Consider the following 16,329-nt stretch of genomic DNA (forward strand, 5'->3'; position numbering starts at 1 on the left):
CGACTAGATCGTGGGCCACGCGTACTATACGAGACCAGCAGTGCAGCGGCTCTGGTAAGGAGCTCGATACCGAGTGCGTGTGGCAGAACGTCGGACACCTCCTCATGCTAAATTATTTTAACAGCTTTCACGAATGACAAGGAAGCGATTCTTGGCTTCAACGAGAACAGCGGTCACTACACCCGCAGCTTATTTTGTTGATTGCATTCGTCGACGGCAGGCACATGAGGCACCACTAATGCGCATGAATTATGAGCATCGGCAATATAAGCCAGCGCACTGAGCTGCAATCCAGGGTTGGGTATCCGAGACAGGAAATAAGTGGTTCTGCTAGCGTTCGTAGGACATTCTTGCTTGCATTAAGTAGCCGACGTATTGATCACTCTTCGCAGCTGTAGCTTTGGAATTAAGCTAAGAAATGGAAGAACTGAGGTAAGCTACAAAATGAGCGGCTGGCTTTTCCCGAATGGTTTCGTTTCTTTAGCCTGAAATGAAAGCCGACTTCAATAATGCCATCGCTGGCTGTAAGAAAGGCCATAATGAGCTATTTATTAAACTTGTGATACTGTACCGAAATTCCATGCTGGTTAAACGCTGTCCAACGTTTCCAACGGCCTTAACCCCGAAGGGTCTCTGTTCATAACTCGCTGCTTTTTCTGAGAGAGCTGCTCTTAGCAGTGACTTATTTGTTTCAGGAGAATGTGGCGTCTTTGGGGGGAAAAAATTATGGGACCGCATAATTAGATACCTTAAGAGGGAAACTCGAAAGCTGTGTGTGCTGGTCCCATTGCGCACGGATTGAAATTTATGAATACGACGACATCCAAAGCACAGAGCGAGAGACTGGCAGAGTAGTATTGGTGTAATGGCAATGGCGCAGAAGTCTAATGCCGTGGCCGGTGAAGCTGATCTTCACGCGTCACCGTGGATTCGAAATTCGCTTGCGGCCACGAAGTTCTCATTTATTAGTGCGAGAGCACTCGTACGCTCACTAACCATAACCATGAATCTTGTCCTCCGATCTTACGGTTCTGAGCCGTTGCGTAGCAATTGCGACACCACTTCAATTTTCTTGTGTGACAAATGTAAATAAATATATACACAAACACAAGATATCGCCCCGCGACTGGGATTTGAACCCTCGGCGGCGAGAACAGATCAGCTTGGCTGTCCCGTGCACTGGAGCAGTACTCTATCGCTGCAGCCGATCACGCCTCGTGTGAAACTGCAACATACTCTCACGCTGTGCATTGCACGTCGTGGTCTTCATCAGGTTCCACATGCGGCGCGAACCGATCATATCAGCTGAACCTCGCCAGGGCTTAACCCAACGTTACTAGATTACCTCGTCAGTTTGCAAACTCCACTACAGTTCGGCGGCCAAACGTGGCCCCATTCGGCTCCCTCTCGTGAGGTGGCGCTTTCGACGCTGTTGGTCCGCTCCGGCCGGTCTCTCGCCACACGAACTATTATCGCTATGAGACGAGCGCGCCGTGTTTCACGCCACTTTACGCCGGTAATTCCTGTTTAACGAAGATATTTCCAAGATAGTGCACAAATATTATTCTGAATGTGCAACTACAGTGGCATTCAGGCTGCGCGAACGGTCCTGTGCGGCAGAGGTACGATCGGAATTTCTGAATCAGTAGCTATTTCGATGAGACATCTAGTTCTTGGTCAGGTATATTTTTTTGTTTCATTTACTTCCCAACAAACTAAATGACTCTTTGCTTACGGCGGGCCACGACACGGTAAATGAGTCGCATGCTGCCGAAAATATCGAAACCTAAGGCCAAGTACCATCGGTTTGAAATAAGACAGTCAACGATGCATACGTGCTTTTTAAAGGGAGGTGCGCGACTACCACCGTGAAACTTCGACGTTATTAAGGTCATAAAACGCGAAAAATTACGGGAATAGCACAGGTCAGAAAGAAAGCAGTTTATTCAATTCATATAATAAAAAAAACATATACATCTTAGGGAGCCACTTTTAATAGGGCAAACAGTTACAACAGACGTGCTTTCACTAGAGAGAAGAGACATGCTAGAGAAAAAGTGCATTCTTGTAGCGATAACAGAGTTCAGTGTCTGACAAGTGAATGCCGACACGTGCTCAGCACAACCCAAGCCAGCAAGGCTGCACTTCTCTAGCTCTTCTAGCACTTTCCAGAAAATGTTTGCAGCCTTAGCGATGGTCAGTGTGAATTGCGGTCGCACATTACGTAGAACGCTGGTCTTGCCTTGGTTTCGGAGCAGACAGGTCGACAGCTCGGCCCCACCGACTCACGGACGCATAGCTCGGGTGCACCGACGCTGTTGCGCTTGTGTGCAACGCCGCACGAGCTGCGTCGCTCGAAACGCACTGATATAAATCTGCCAGGGACACACAGGAGCTGCGATCAACTTGCAGCGCAGTTTAACCCAACAAAGGAACGCTTGGCACAAAAACGCTTCGCTGTACTCTTCGCTGACGTGGTCAGCGCGGCTACTCTGCCGAGAAGCCGGTCAAACCATAGAGTTATGGTGTCTTCGACTGGTCGCTCCCACGATCCGGTTCGGATTTGGCAACGTGAGAGCCGCTCTAGCTCCGAGCGCACAGCGAGACCGGTCAAGCCGAATGGTCAGCAAGTTTTCAGAGCGAAAGCGCAAGAAGGAGGGAAAGGACCTAACTTCCGGAATCGCCACACCGCAGTGGCGCTGCCGCTGCGGCTGGTGTCAACGACAGCAATCACACAGTCTGCACTGCCCACGCCGCCGTCGCCGCTGAACCTGTATCGCTGCACCAGCAGTTCTTCGTCTCCGGCTTGCGTCGAAAAAAATAAAATAAAAAATTAGTGTCCCGTTGTACCACTCTGGATATGCCGCGGCAGCCCCCAGATGTGACAGCAACACAGACGGCGTACCCAGCTTAATGATTCGTCTGCTTTTCGACATTTCCCCTCACAGAGCCACACAGCAGGGACGTTTTAACTGCGTATAATACCTAAAGCGCCAAAACTTGCTTCTACGGATGCGTAAGAATGCCTCGCCAGACCGGTCGTGATGTGCCCTGGCTACCCTGGCTTCGCATCCGTCTCCGCGAAACGGCGGAAGTGGCTCTGTCACGTGAACACATCTCGGGGCCGCTCCGACTTTTTTCTCGGAGCGCCTCAGAGCGCTCTGAGCTGGAGGCGGGCGCTCTGAAAGAACCAGCCGAATGTAGTCAGAGCGCTTGATTTCGACCAGCCGAACGTGCGGCTGCATCTCAGAGCGCTCTAGAGCGATCTGAAACGACCAGTCGAAGACACCATAACATAGAAGTAAAGAGCGGACACTCGGGCCCTTTCGCGGCCGAGTTCGGCGCTTCCCCGTTTCCGCCAGATGGCACTGAACGTGCAAATAAAAAAAAAAGAAAAAGAGTATGGTGTTGGCATGTCTTGGCTTCCTTCTGCGGAGTGACTGATGCGCTCATTGTCACCCTGACAGAATGCACGTATAGGTTCACTGCCGCTTGCCAAGCGCACGCGATGCGTGGCATAACGCCTTTGCGGCTTGTGGGTGACGTGTTTTGCTGCGGCGTCCAGGGGCGCGATTACGAGTTTTTGTCTCAATTTTGAGTCTCTGACGTCAAAATGACGACACCGCAAGATGCGAACGCGGAGTCAACCAATCAGCGGTGGCCAGTGAAGTCCCTAGCTAGGGGCTTTAGCGGCTAGTAGCAGGGCTCCACCCAGGAAGCATTTAGTTGCGCAATAGGGGACCGTATGCAAACGTTTTGCTCTAAACAAGCCGTTAATAAAATGAACAATGCTTTATTTTCCCAACAAACTATGTTTCAAACCTAACAACATTAAGCAAAACAAGAAGCGTCCTCAGTTCTGCAATTAAGTTCGCTCTTCAGTCACTTTTGCTGCCGCGAGGGCGCACTGACGCTGGAAAAGCGTCGGCTAGGTGGCGTGAGCTGCCGCCTGATTCAAAGAATTCAGCTACATTCAGCCTTATCCCTCCACCCACATATTCACCCATCGTAAACATGGCAGCCACAAAAAAAAATCAGCTGATTCGACGGCTGTCCTCTTTCTTTACACATTACGCAGAATCAAAGTATTGCGCAGACGTCTTAAGTGCGCGCAAAAATCTGTTTAAAGGCAGTGATTGCTACGAGTCTGCCGAGATCAATTTGGAAGGAGCGCTTGGCTCGAAAACCGGCGAAGGCAGCGTCAAGGCAAGTTCACACTGGCGAGTTGCAAACGTCGCGCTAGTATTCTAGGCGACCGATTTCGGTCAATTATTCACGGTTTGCGAAGCACATGTAAAGCGGGGAGGGAGCGTAACAAATCGATTTAAGCCTGTCGCGCGACCTCCGCGACTCGCCAGTGTGAACTCACCTAGGCTGCTATCGATGGCAAATGTGCTCCAAGGGCGATGCGTGATTCTATTTATTTTTGTTCCGAAAATACCCGGCGACCATGAATAATCACACTGCAGCAACTGCCGACACACGGGAGCAGACCGGTGCAGCTGCTGGGAGCTTGCAATCTCACTGCGGGAATTAAGAGCCGGCACGCGCCCGGTCACTGCGCCAACAATCACTCACGACGCCTCGTAACCAACTCATGCCGCCCGCTTCGGGTTAAGCACTTGTCATTCGTGTTGGTGTTGTTGCCGTTCCGTTCGTATGATGCTCGGATGACGCCGCCGGGGATACTGCGGTGGCGAAAGTTTATGCGAAGCAAGTCCTCCTTCGCCGCCGCCTTGTCTTGGGGGTCTCGCCGGAAAGCGCGCACCTTCTGCGACTTAACTTTGACAGTGGTCTCCGCAACTCACCGCAAACACTTGCTCACAGTCGGTTGGGCTACGCCGACGTTTACTTCATTTCCTACGGTGTCTTGAAACCCACCGGCGGCGAAGGCGCGCACAGGCACTTGCCGCTCCACTGACCGCGCACTCACCCGCACACCTCCAAGTTCAACGGCGAGTTCGTCGCACAGCCGTTATGCTCCTTCCTATGTCAAAACGTCGAAACAACTCGTCCGGCACGTCAAAACCGTCTTCATGCACCCTCTTACACCGCTGCTCGCGCGGCCACCGGCCATGTAAACAACCGCCATTTTCTGTCTCGAGTGGTTTGAGACCACTCGTTCCAGTCGCAAGAAATCGTCTCAATCGGCTCGCATAATTAGGTGAGCAACGTCAACACTTTTGGCACACTTATGACGTCGGCCGGTGACGCAAAAAACCAATATGGCCGCTGGTCACGACTGACCAATAGGAACGGGGCAAATGAGACACTTTTTGAGACACTTTCCGATTGAGACGATTTTGAGCGACTCGTAATCGCGCCCCAGGCAAGCGATCAAAGCCAAACGCTTTTGACGAGCGTCGAAACCTGGATAATCGTTGCGTGCTCCGTAATCGTCACGCTGGTGGCCAGCTGCTCAGCTGGGCAATGTGACACCGCCTCTTCCGCGAGAGGGGAGAACGCACAAGACGCAATGAAAGTATCGCCTCTCATCTCTGAGGCCAGTGCGTTTCCCCGGGTCCGCTAGGTGCGCTGTGCACAAAAGTCGGCCGCTGGGGCCTACGGGAGTGTCCGCTCTTTACTTCTATATTACCATGGAGGTAAAAAAACTAGGAGGGAGTGCGCTCAGCTTCTGCAAGCCATCCTCCTCTGACGCCGCTGCCGAGGGCCCTTTTGCGCACTGACTCATGGGAAATAGGCCCTCCTCCACAGTTACCAGACTGCCATCAGCCAGCGGTGCTTTTTAGTGAACGTCCATGCTCCGAAGTAGCGCAGCGCAGCGCTTTGGCGGAATGCGTACCGAGCTCGAGGTTGTCTGAAGGCTCCGCGTCTCTGTTGATTACACTCTTGAGTTTTTGGGTGCACTGTAGAAAACTGCGGGTAAACTTTTCATCAAAGGGTGCGGCCGCGACCTCGTCACTGTTCAACTGTGGTTCATAAAAAGAATGGAGAGGAATTCCTTTCGTCGTTATACACACATACGGAGCGTTTATTTCAGCGCATGCTATGAGCGGAGAACTCGAGAGTAGGCGAAGAAACGAGCCTCTAAAAAAGGGCGCAGCGGCTTCCAGAGCGCTCACGGCGGACGGACGTGTTGAACGAGCGCTCCGGCGCGCTGCGCAAGATTCTATTTCTCGGGCAGGCGGACTTCGGCCCGCCCATGGGCCCTCCGTTCTCCGCTATTCTCAAGGCACAAGTCGTGCCGAATACGCGCGCGCACATAGGCGGTTCCGACGTGAAATTCAGCAGTGAAGTATTTCTCTCTCTCTCGCTGTCGAGAGAGAGTGCCGGCGGCTTTACGTCTGCCCCTGCGCGGGGTCTCCCGGCCACTGCGCACAATCACTTACAAAAAGAAGTAAACTGTATGTATACATAGCCGCGCGCTCGTAGCGTCCTGTCTCGGACTAATCGCGCGCGCGGCATACTGCACTAGCGGCCGGGGTGGGGCGCCCGGCCGCGTATACCGTCGGAGGTAGCACCCACGGAGCGTTCGTGTCACGCGTGCACTACCTGGCGAAGAGCGAGCGGGAAGTCAAGCCGCCTGTTCGATGAACGCACAGAGGCTCGCTCACCACTGTTCTGTCACGGGTATAGAGGCTAGAATATCACGGGAGCGCGCAGTGCCGCGCGGCCACAGGAGCGCTTCGAGACTGTCCGGGATGATTCCCAGCGCCCTGCAGGCAGCGAGAATCTCGCGACGCGGCACTGCAGAAGCGGCACAGCGAAGGAGCATGTGCTCCAAGTGTCTCCACTGCGCCGCAGTCAGCGCACGCGTCGCTCGGGGATGGTGGCCGCTGCGGCGAGCGAGCAGTTTGCGGTCACCACGGAGCCGTCAGTGAACGCAAGCAGATGGTCGCGTAGTTGCTCGTACAGCGAGAGAGCGAAACCGAAACCGAAATCCAGCTAAGAGCTACCACTGCCGTGTCACGTGAGGGCCTATTTCCCATGATGCTTTCCATTATATTTTTTATGACTAGGCTTCAAGATTGTGACGTCATGGTCCTTCCTAGTTTTTCTTCCTCCATGTATATTACTCTATGGTCAAACAGCGACGAGAGCGCCCCCGCTCGGCGGTACAGGCAAGGGCGACATCCGCGGCGTCGGAGTTTTGCAAACTGAAAAAGTAATCTAGTAACGTTGGCTTAACATCAGCCTAATATTGTCGCCAGGCGTACTGACGTCCGAGCTAAGCAAAGCCATGAGCAAAGCAGGCAGAACACATGCTTTCGCACACCTACGCGGTTTAACTAGGCTAAAACCGTGCCATTTTTTTTATTTGTCATGTACTCCGCCCACCTGGCACTCCGACTTCCCTTGCTGCGCTAGCCTTCTCCGTCCTCGCCCAAGTGGTGGCGGAAGACAGCCGTGAGGATACCGGCGCACCGACGTAAACCGCCTGCACCTAGAGTGGATCGCGCAACCAGTCTTGCCTCGCGGGATATCAGCGAACGAGGCTGCCAGTTAAGAAAGGGATACGGCGTATCCTGTGGTAACGTGGTGCTACGTAAGCTACAGTTGGCGCTGAGCTCCCCTTGCGCGCAGTTCCCGTCAGGGTGGGCGTCATGAAAGAAGGCACGGTATCTCCACTTGTATTCTCAGCGCGTTCGCACCAGGTATTCGCAGAATTGGACTTAGAAGACTTAGCGATGGAATCTAATGGAGAGCACCTGGGAGTATCTTCTGGTTTGATGACTACATTCCCCTGCCAAGATATCGTACATAAACAACTCAGACTAATGATCAATATGAACAAAACTATAGTAATGCGCAAAACACTGAGAAGAAACAAGCAGTTCACGATAGGTTGAGAAGATTCGGATGTGGTAAGGGAGTACCATCGGGGACAAAAGTGGTATACTCCGCGCGGCGGGAGCCGGAGCAAAGGAAAACTGCTGCATTTTGGCGAGCTAAAGCAGGAAACATTGAAACGAGCCAAGCGACATGCCTGCTGATAATAAAGGTCACGCACTGGCTGTCTCGATCCCGGATGCCGCCTGTAGATGGCATTGCAACGCAGTTTTCTGTTGATCCGGCTCCCTCCGCGTGGAGTATACAACTTTTGTCCCTGATAGTACATATTGCCGCGAATCTTTGTAACGTTTTGTAGTGTTTGTTTGTTCGTGCTTCAAGGCTGCCGACGCGCCGCTTTATCGCTCCGTTTGTGACGCAAGACGCGCCTAGGTTTATCTAGATTGATCTCATCCAGACGGAGTCGATTCTACTTTGCGCCAGAATGTTCTAGTAACTTCCCAAGCTTTATCTCGAATGTTCGCTATCAGCTTTAAAAAGAGCACGATCGACAGCGGCGGGATTCTGTGCGACGACAGCCGAGCACGCTAGTTGCTCCGCCGCCGCCGAGTGATTCAGTTCTTTGCGGGCGCAAGTCAGCCCAAATAAAGAGTTCCGTTTTGAAGACATTCTCGCTGTGTTTCTGTTCGCCGGACTGTAGTCACCACTACGGGACAATATATACCCAGAGCAAGTAGTCGCCGCTGATTTAGACCATTAGAGAAATAGACGGGAGAACAAGAGTGGGGTGGATACATTTTGCAGTCACTCTGACGTTAAAACTGGAAACGTAGCCGTGTTCCTCAGGAGGAAAGTGTACGTAGTTGTATCGCCTGTGGAGCAGAAAGTTGGAGGTTAACAAAAAGTCTACAAATCAAATTGTGATAAGATAACGCAGCGAGCTTCGGAAAGGAAAATGATAGTACGGCGGTAAAAAAAAAAAGAAACATGGAGAGAAGAGTTGGTCAGTGAACAAACGCGACTTAATGACTAGCTTAAATCAAAAACGTTTATGGAGATTGGCAGGACTTGTAATGCGAAGAGGAGATATCCCACAGTCCCTCAAGGTAACGGAATGTATTTCAGGGGAATGCAAACGTAGCAGGTGGCTGCAGACAGTCATGGCGGAAGATAAGACTAGGAAGTTTGCGGTGATAAGGTGGCTGCAGTTAGCGCGGAACAGGGTCATTTGGGGTCAGTTTGAAAGAGTTGTGTCCTGCATTGTACGAAGTTCGGTTCGTAGTGATGTAATGATGATGATGATGACCCCCGCAAATAGCGCGAAAACGAGATTCCCAAAGGGCTAACCTGCGCTGAAGTCACAGCGGAAGCAACACCAGCCTCTTCCTTTCCGTCGCCAGCATTCCCGCATGGCTCTTGCCCAACAGTAGGACATGACCGAATGTTGAAGCATGATAGAAACGTTGGTTTGTGGTGAAACTTAAGCTTTCAAAGAAGTAGTTGCAGCTGGGCTTGTTGGTGCGTATTCGTTAAAGGCATCAGAGCGCAAAAATGGCAACGCAAACGACTTAGGGAACAGAACGAGCGCTGAAGCGCTCGTCCTGTTCCGTTACTCGTCCGTGTTGCCCATGGAGGAAAAAAACTGAGGAGGGAGCGGCCGGCGACAACCTTGAAGCCTAGTCTTAACAAGTAAAGATATAGTAAAAAAGAGAGTGTGTCCCCCCGTGATCACACCACGTGATAGAGTGCGGTAAAATCTAGCCCCGCTGCGCGTGCGCATGCGCAGGTCAGCGCGGCAGACTGACTGTAGATCAACCTCCTTGCTGTAGACGCCCGCGCCGCGGGTCGCACATACGCGCGCACTAAAACGTACCAGAATCAAAACATAAAGGACAGACTCGGAGAGCGAAAAACCGAGGGAGAAAACGGCTTCGTAAACACTCGGCTTGCGAACACTGGCCGCGTGACGTCACGCTCCCTCCTTGGATTTTTTTCCTCCATGGTGTTGCCATTTTTGCGCTCTAATGTCTTTCACGATTATGCTTTCAAATATCGGTTTTTATTTGGCGTAGTGAGCGCCTCGCGTTTGGCTGTTAAACTGGTGCTTAGCCAGCCCGTAGCCGCAGTAATGAATGCGTCAAGGATTAAATTTATTTCAGAAAAAGGATGATACTGAGTCCGGTTAGGACACAGTTCATCGTGAACCTTGACATAGACCATAGGAGCAAGAACAGAGAGTGCTAGCAAACAGTCGTCCTCGCAGCTCATTCTGCGAACGCGAGAGTCCATGGGCGTCCCACGGCTTTCCTGTCGACGTGCTAGCTCCGTGGCCCTTTTAGTTGTGCATAGATGTACGCCCACGTAACGTTGGTTGGCTCGTTGAGCGCCACAGAGCTGTTCTTTCGGATTGAACTGCAGACCGGGCTGGCATGCATAACAGTTACGCCTGCTTGTTCGGAGCATAGGTAGACCGGTTCTTCTCTGCATTTATCAGATAATCGAAAAAAAAAGATTAATTTCACTCTATAATACGCAACACGTCCGCCGCGTGGTTGAAAACCAAGTAGTGCTGCAAGCTACGTGACAGCAGCTAACATCCCAGGATCGGCCACACAGGCTGCTTGCGCTGTGCAAACATGTCAGGGTATCGCGTGGACTTCTCTCAGTGCTCTGCCTATGCAGAGTGTCACCGATTTCACTGTTATAAATCTCGCGGCCTGGCACGGAATGAGACAATACTGTCATGTGTGCACCAAATCAGACCACTTCGTTTCTTTGTGGCACCGCGGACAGTTCATACCTTGCTCGGCCCGCTAATCTCCTGCCCGCATTGCATCCTGCCCGCATTGAAAGCGGAACTGCCCGTTCCCTGGCACTGATGCACTGAATGCAGCGTTTTGTCAGCATGGTTCTTCTCTCTGGCAGCAGAAGAAAATAATGACAGGTGCAATGAAAGTGGTGGCTCCCTTGCAGTTCTGTGGGACAGGTGGCGCATGTCGCGAGTCGCACAATCTTCACTGAACAACGGAGGATGTGGCCGATTTTATTTATAATTCCCATGAATAGTTACGGCGATGAACGAGGACTGTCGTACCAGCGGGCACAAACGCGGTCTCGGCGTCACATTGACAGGCATCTATTGAGCACATCAATGGTATTCGATCGACGCTGGTTTCCTACCGAATGCTTTTCTCCGGAGAGCTACACATGTCAACAGGACCCGCACGAATTGCGTACCGCCTAAGGACGTAGCTTAAGGGGTCATTCCGGCGTCCAGCTTCCGAGCTGGCTACACGCAGGCGTTTACCCGTACGCGACACGTTTCCCCAACCCGTGGCGCAGAGTCGCAGCCACGGCAAGTTCGGACGAAATAGGCAGCGGCAGAGCACGCTAGGAAATAGTTTATTGCCCTAACGCGAGGCAAAGCACACTGCGGAAGAATGTTCTATCCGATAAAATAAGGTTCAATTGCTCACCAAGTCGTCGTCGACCGGCGTTGGGTCGTTCGGGGGGTCGCTGGCAGGAAGGGGTCCGTCGGGGCAGCTCGGCCGGAGGACCGGGGCAAGAGGGAGTGTTCCCGCCGCGAGCGCCTTCTTTTAACCCCTCGGGCATTCCTCGCTTGGGGCAACCGGTTGCGCTCAAGGTAAGGCATTCACCTCTTCCCTAGGGGGCCAGTGCGTTGTCGTGACGCCACGTCATTGTTGGGAACGTGGAGAGTAGCCGTAGTGCCTTCTCTCCACATTCCCGGTGGCGCGCGCGCTCGTCTCGTGGCTCCACGCGTTCGCCTCTGGCGTGGGAACAATGAAGGACACCAGTGTATCCCACAAACTATAGTCGTACTTGTCGACATAAACATACATCCCCCTGATAGTCCCCTGCTGTGAATCCAGCCCAGTAGACGGCCAGTGAGCTTCGAGGCAGTTGTCTCGCAGCTGGTCGACGTCAAACTCTTACAGGGCGTGCGTGGAGGATAACAGACCTCAGAACCGACAGCTAGTATAGGATGCTGGTAGCGGCCATGTCGCTCCGTAGCTTGCCTGACTTACACGATGAAACCAATCACTCTAGTTGAGGTTCCACTTTCCGGCCATTTCCCTCCGTCCCCGAAGTCGAGGGGTCAGGGTGGTGGACAGATTGGGCAAATGCCCTCATTTTTGCCTTCCCTCCCTCACCCTCACCGTGAAATCCTTGGCCCTACCTCGCCCTCACTCTCACTTCGTAAAATTATCTGGCCCTCCCTCGCCCTCAATTCGCTGGCATTCCTTCATCCTCACCCTCAAATCAGCTCTGCTGATATTCGAGTTATTTTTCCTTGTTACAGATATGTGTCAATGAACCGAATCGCACACTAGGGTACCTGAGTTCTGATCCGCCGCGGCTTCAGCGTTTCGATTGAGGTGAAATGGAAAATGCCCCGTGTGATGTGCGATGTCGGTGCATGTTAATGATCCCCACGTCATCCTCATCATCAACATCACCAGCCTGACTATGCCCACTGCAGGGCAAAGGACTCGAGCATTTCTTTATAATTAACCCTGCCCTTTGCCAGCTGCGGCCACCGTATCCCTACAAACTTCTTGATCTCATCAGCCCACCTAAATTTCTGCCGCCCCCTGTATTCCCAAATGGTCGGAATTATTCCGCAGCCCTCCACTCCAACACCTCTTTCTCTCATCCTTCTTTCACTCACATCTTTCTTCCTTCCCTTAAGTCGCGGTTGGGACGTCCATCAAGCAGTGAGACAGTTTCTGCGCCATTTAATTTCCTTTAAACAACTTTCGCATTAGCCGCAAATTATTGTTCGCTGTGTCCTCTTTCCCCTGTGTCAAGCCATGTGGATCTTGCCTAGCACTTCGTAGTTTGCAGCAGCCAATGATGGCCTCAAGAAATAACACCGGGACTATATGTCATGCTGTAGCCTATCACCCGTAAGAGCCGGTTCAGTCTGGTGCTTGTGGCAGCGGTTAAATGAACTGTGCCGGGAGATCGGGGCTGGCAAAAGCGCAGAAAAGTTCGCACAACACCCTCAGTAGCAAATCGGAGGATAATTCCGGGAAAACTTCAGCCAGGAAATTCTCATGCTGAGGTGTAATAGACACTGCCATAATTAATAGGGCCGACGTACCCACCGCTGCCCACTCCATAAGTTTTGAGCGAACGTAGCCAGGGGTAGGAAACTCCGGCTAGTTTCGGGCTCAACTATTTCGGCGCACCTTGTAAAAAGGCGAACTGATGTTTAAAAACAAATCATTCGCGTACATGTCACGCACGTGCACGCAGTGCGACAGGCTGCGGCGACGGCTGAATTAGTTGAGAAACCGGGATGCTAAGCTGATTTCTCCTCGCCAGCGGAGGTTCGAATCCCGCTCGAGTGTGAAGTTCATGAGTAAATCATTGCCATGACAATGACGCGACGCTCGAAGTGGCTTTCCTCCGGTCGCTATGGCAGCCATTGCCTCCGGCTTCTGCCCAGACTGGAGAATGTTATGTATAGGAGGTTTCTGACCCCTCACGTAGCGACGGGCTACTACAGGCCACTTGCGGAAGAAGGGAGATTCGGACTGCTGACAGGCGGCAGGGGCCATGCCTGATAATCCGCTCACAGGTGTAATGGGGCACACACGGCAAATTGGGGAACAAAAAAAAACGTACTCCGAATCAAGCTGCATAAAAACTGCCAGGAACAGCGCTTAAAAATAACAACGTGATTTCCAAAGCGTGGGGAATGCAGCACGCAAGACTGAGGAATTATATTCACATAAATAGGACAAAAGAGAGGGCATAGTGGAATTAGCAGACTTGTAATACCGCTGTAATAACTGAAAAATGACGCATGAACGCACACAATGTTACGCGATTGAACGAAGCTAGCCAAAAGTGGAATCCGAGATGCAGTGACCGAACTACACGGACAAAGATTTCGGAAGAGCGGGAGGCAAAGGTGGCTTATCTGCGGAGTGGAAAGGTCCGGGCACAAGGAACACCGCCGGGCTGCAGACGATCGCTGCAGTGCCGGTGTGGTGTCGCTGATGCCGGTGGGCTTCGGCCGCGCATCGTCGCCGTCACAGCACTCGACGTATCAGACCCCGGCGGGAGAAAGGCTTGTCCCGCCACATCACTGGCTGGCTCCACTGTCGTCGCACGCATCGTCTTCCTCCAAGCAATGTGCCCGGTTCGCGTTTTTTCTGCAGCCGCGTTTTCGTAGTAAAACAAAAGACGATATACAGGAACGGTGCGCAAAAGCTAAAGCTACATCTCTAAAGGAAAGCATTATGAGATCACGCGAGAGACGGACACAGTCAGAGACACGCGTACGGACGAGGGCTGATTTGCAGCTGAAGATTTATTGCGCTGAGCGAGGTGCGGAAATGGGGGAGGTGACGAAGGACACAGGAATGCACAGGAGACCGGAAACTAAAAGCAACTAAAAACAAAAAAACAGAATGAAACCCCAAACGAGTGGCATTTCTAAAAACCCAGCCATGAAAAAACGACACCTGCCCACCCGCGGAGGGCAGGTATGGGGTGAGATATGGCTGAAAAAAAAAAAACTAAAAAATTATGGGCAGACAATCGCGAAATAACACAACCCTTGAAACGCCAGAACAGGGGCTACTGAAAAAATTAAGGCGATAAATTTGATTGGCGCACGGGAAATGGAGTAGCTTTCTTCTTTCGCCGCCAATCTGTTCCACTTCTGATTTTATTCGAAGTTTCATTCTGGTATAGAAATTCGTCTTGTCCCTTAGCGGTTCCCTTTTACTTTCACCATTCTGTCATATCTGGTTGTTAGCTCCGCCTGTGGTATACCTGGCAGGGGCTACTGCAGTACGGCGTCCAGATGTGGCTTGTTCGTAATTCACGCACCCACTCGCTCCTTGTCGAAGGGGTAGCGTGGTAGGCGGGCACAGTGGGTTGCCTCGGGGCACGGAGGGTTAGTGCACATCGCGCGCGCGCTGGAGGAATGCGCACCGCTGAGTGGTTTCCCTGGCCTACCTCAAATATCTTGTTTTTTAACTCTTGGCTAAAGTTAGCCTGGTCACCCTGTATATTAGGGAGATACGAATCTCGGCTATACCTGGGTTTCTTTAACGTGAGTTCACATCGCGCAGTATACACGTGGCTCTTACATTTCGCCTCCATCGAAGTTCGGCGAAATGCAGGAGCCTCGTGTACTGTGCATGTCTGTGGGCATTATATTAACACTGCGTATTCCCTTGAAGTAATGTATATAAAGAAGCATCGCATAGAAATTCTGAAATGCGGCTGCCAAGTCTTGCAGAACGGCGCCCGGAGAGCACGGGAGACGACCGATGTGAAGTAAAGCCCCTCGATAATTTGAAAGTAGCGTCTTTCTGTGAACAATGCCGTCGCGCCGCGCACCCTCGCCGATCCTCCTCTCTCACCTCTCCCATCGGCGCTTTTCTCAACGGTGATTGGCTCCGCGGGCGGTCTCCGGGAAAAGCGCGCGGAAAGTTCGCTCTTTTCGTGTTTTCATTTTTCGTCGGCGCCATTTTTTAGCCAGCCGCCGCTGCTACGACCGAGCTCCCTGGCCTTGCACGCTTGCACTTCGCGTTATTCGCGCTCTTTTAGTGCAGCACTATGCCCAGTTGCTGCGCATTTCAGTGCACAAGCCGGCGTGAAAAAGCCTTTGTTCTCTTCGCGATTCCGAGCGGGAAGAAAGACAGCATTAGAGGAAAAAAGCGGCTGCACAACTTCGGCCGCAAGAACTTTACCCCGACGAAGACTGCCCACCTCTGCGAGCAACTGTGCATTTCTTCAAAGCGACTGTATATACTGAAACTGCATGCATGCGCATCACAAAGCCAACAATCTCACTTAATTCACTGATCATTTTGCGTCGTTACGCGTGTTATTGTTGTCGCTTCATGGTTCCGCTCAACGTGCTATAATAGCGGCGGCTGATGCATATAATGTGTGTGCATGTTTTAGCAAGTGTGGAAGCAAAAGTGTTGGTATGCGTGCAGCGGTATCCGTGGTGCGGTAAATTTTTCGAACCTCTGGTAATGGTGCACATCGCAGTAATGCGGCGCATGTCCCAAGCGAGATTTAACCTAGATTTGTTTTTATGAATGCAACTTGTCTAACGATCTACGCTTATTTGTTGTTTTGCTGAACCGTTAAGCTTCTACCAGGTGAGATTATCAATGCCACATTCTAGACCTCATATTGAATTCGCATAAATAATTCATTTTTTAATCACTTCAGTGCTTTCCATTGTTGCCTGAATGTACTCAAGTATTGTAAATATCCAATGCATGCCATTTTTGTATATTCATTGCTAGAGTTTGTGATCATTTGCTTTAGTTAAGCATGGTCGCGTAGCCTTTTGTTGAATACATCATCCGCTCAAAAACTATAGGCCTACAGCTGAGCTGTTTCATCTCCCTAAGTATGTTTTTGTTTTCTGTGTTTTGTTCTGAGGACTGCACCCAACGGCTGACAGATGTCCACAGCTGGCTTATTCGTGGTTTTTATGTATGTTTTCGGCGTGAAACTGAACGCCTGATCTGTAATAAACATTGCATCTGAAAAACTGTGTGTCATATTGTGACT

Source organism: Amblyomma mixtum, chromosome 3, assembly GCF_055824585.1.
Source record: "Amblyomma mixtum isolate Tamu chromosome 3, ASM5582458v1, whole genome shotgun sequence".
NCBI classification, from domain to species: Eukaryota; Metazoa; Arthropoda; class Arachnida; order Ixodida; family Ixodidae; genus Amblyomma; species Amblyomma mixtum.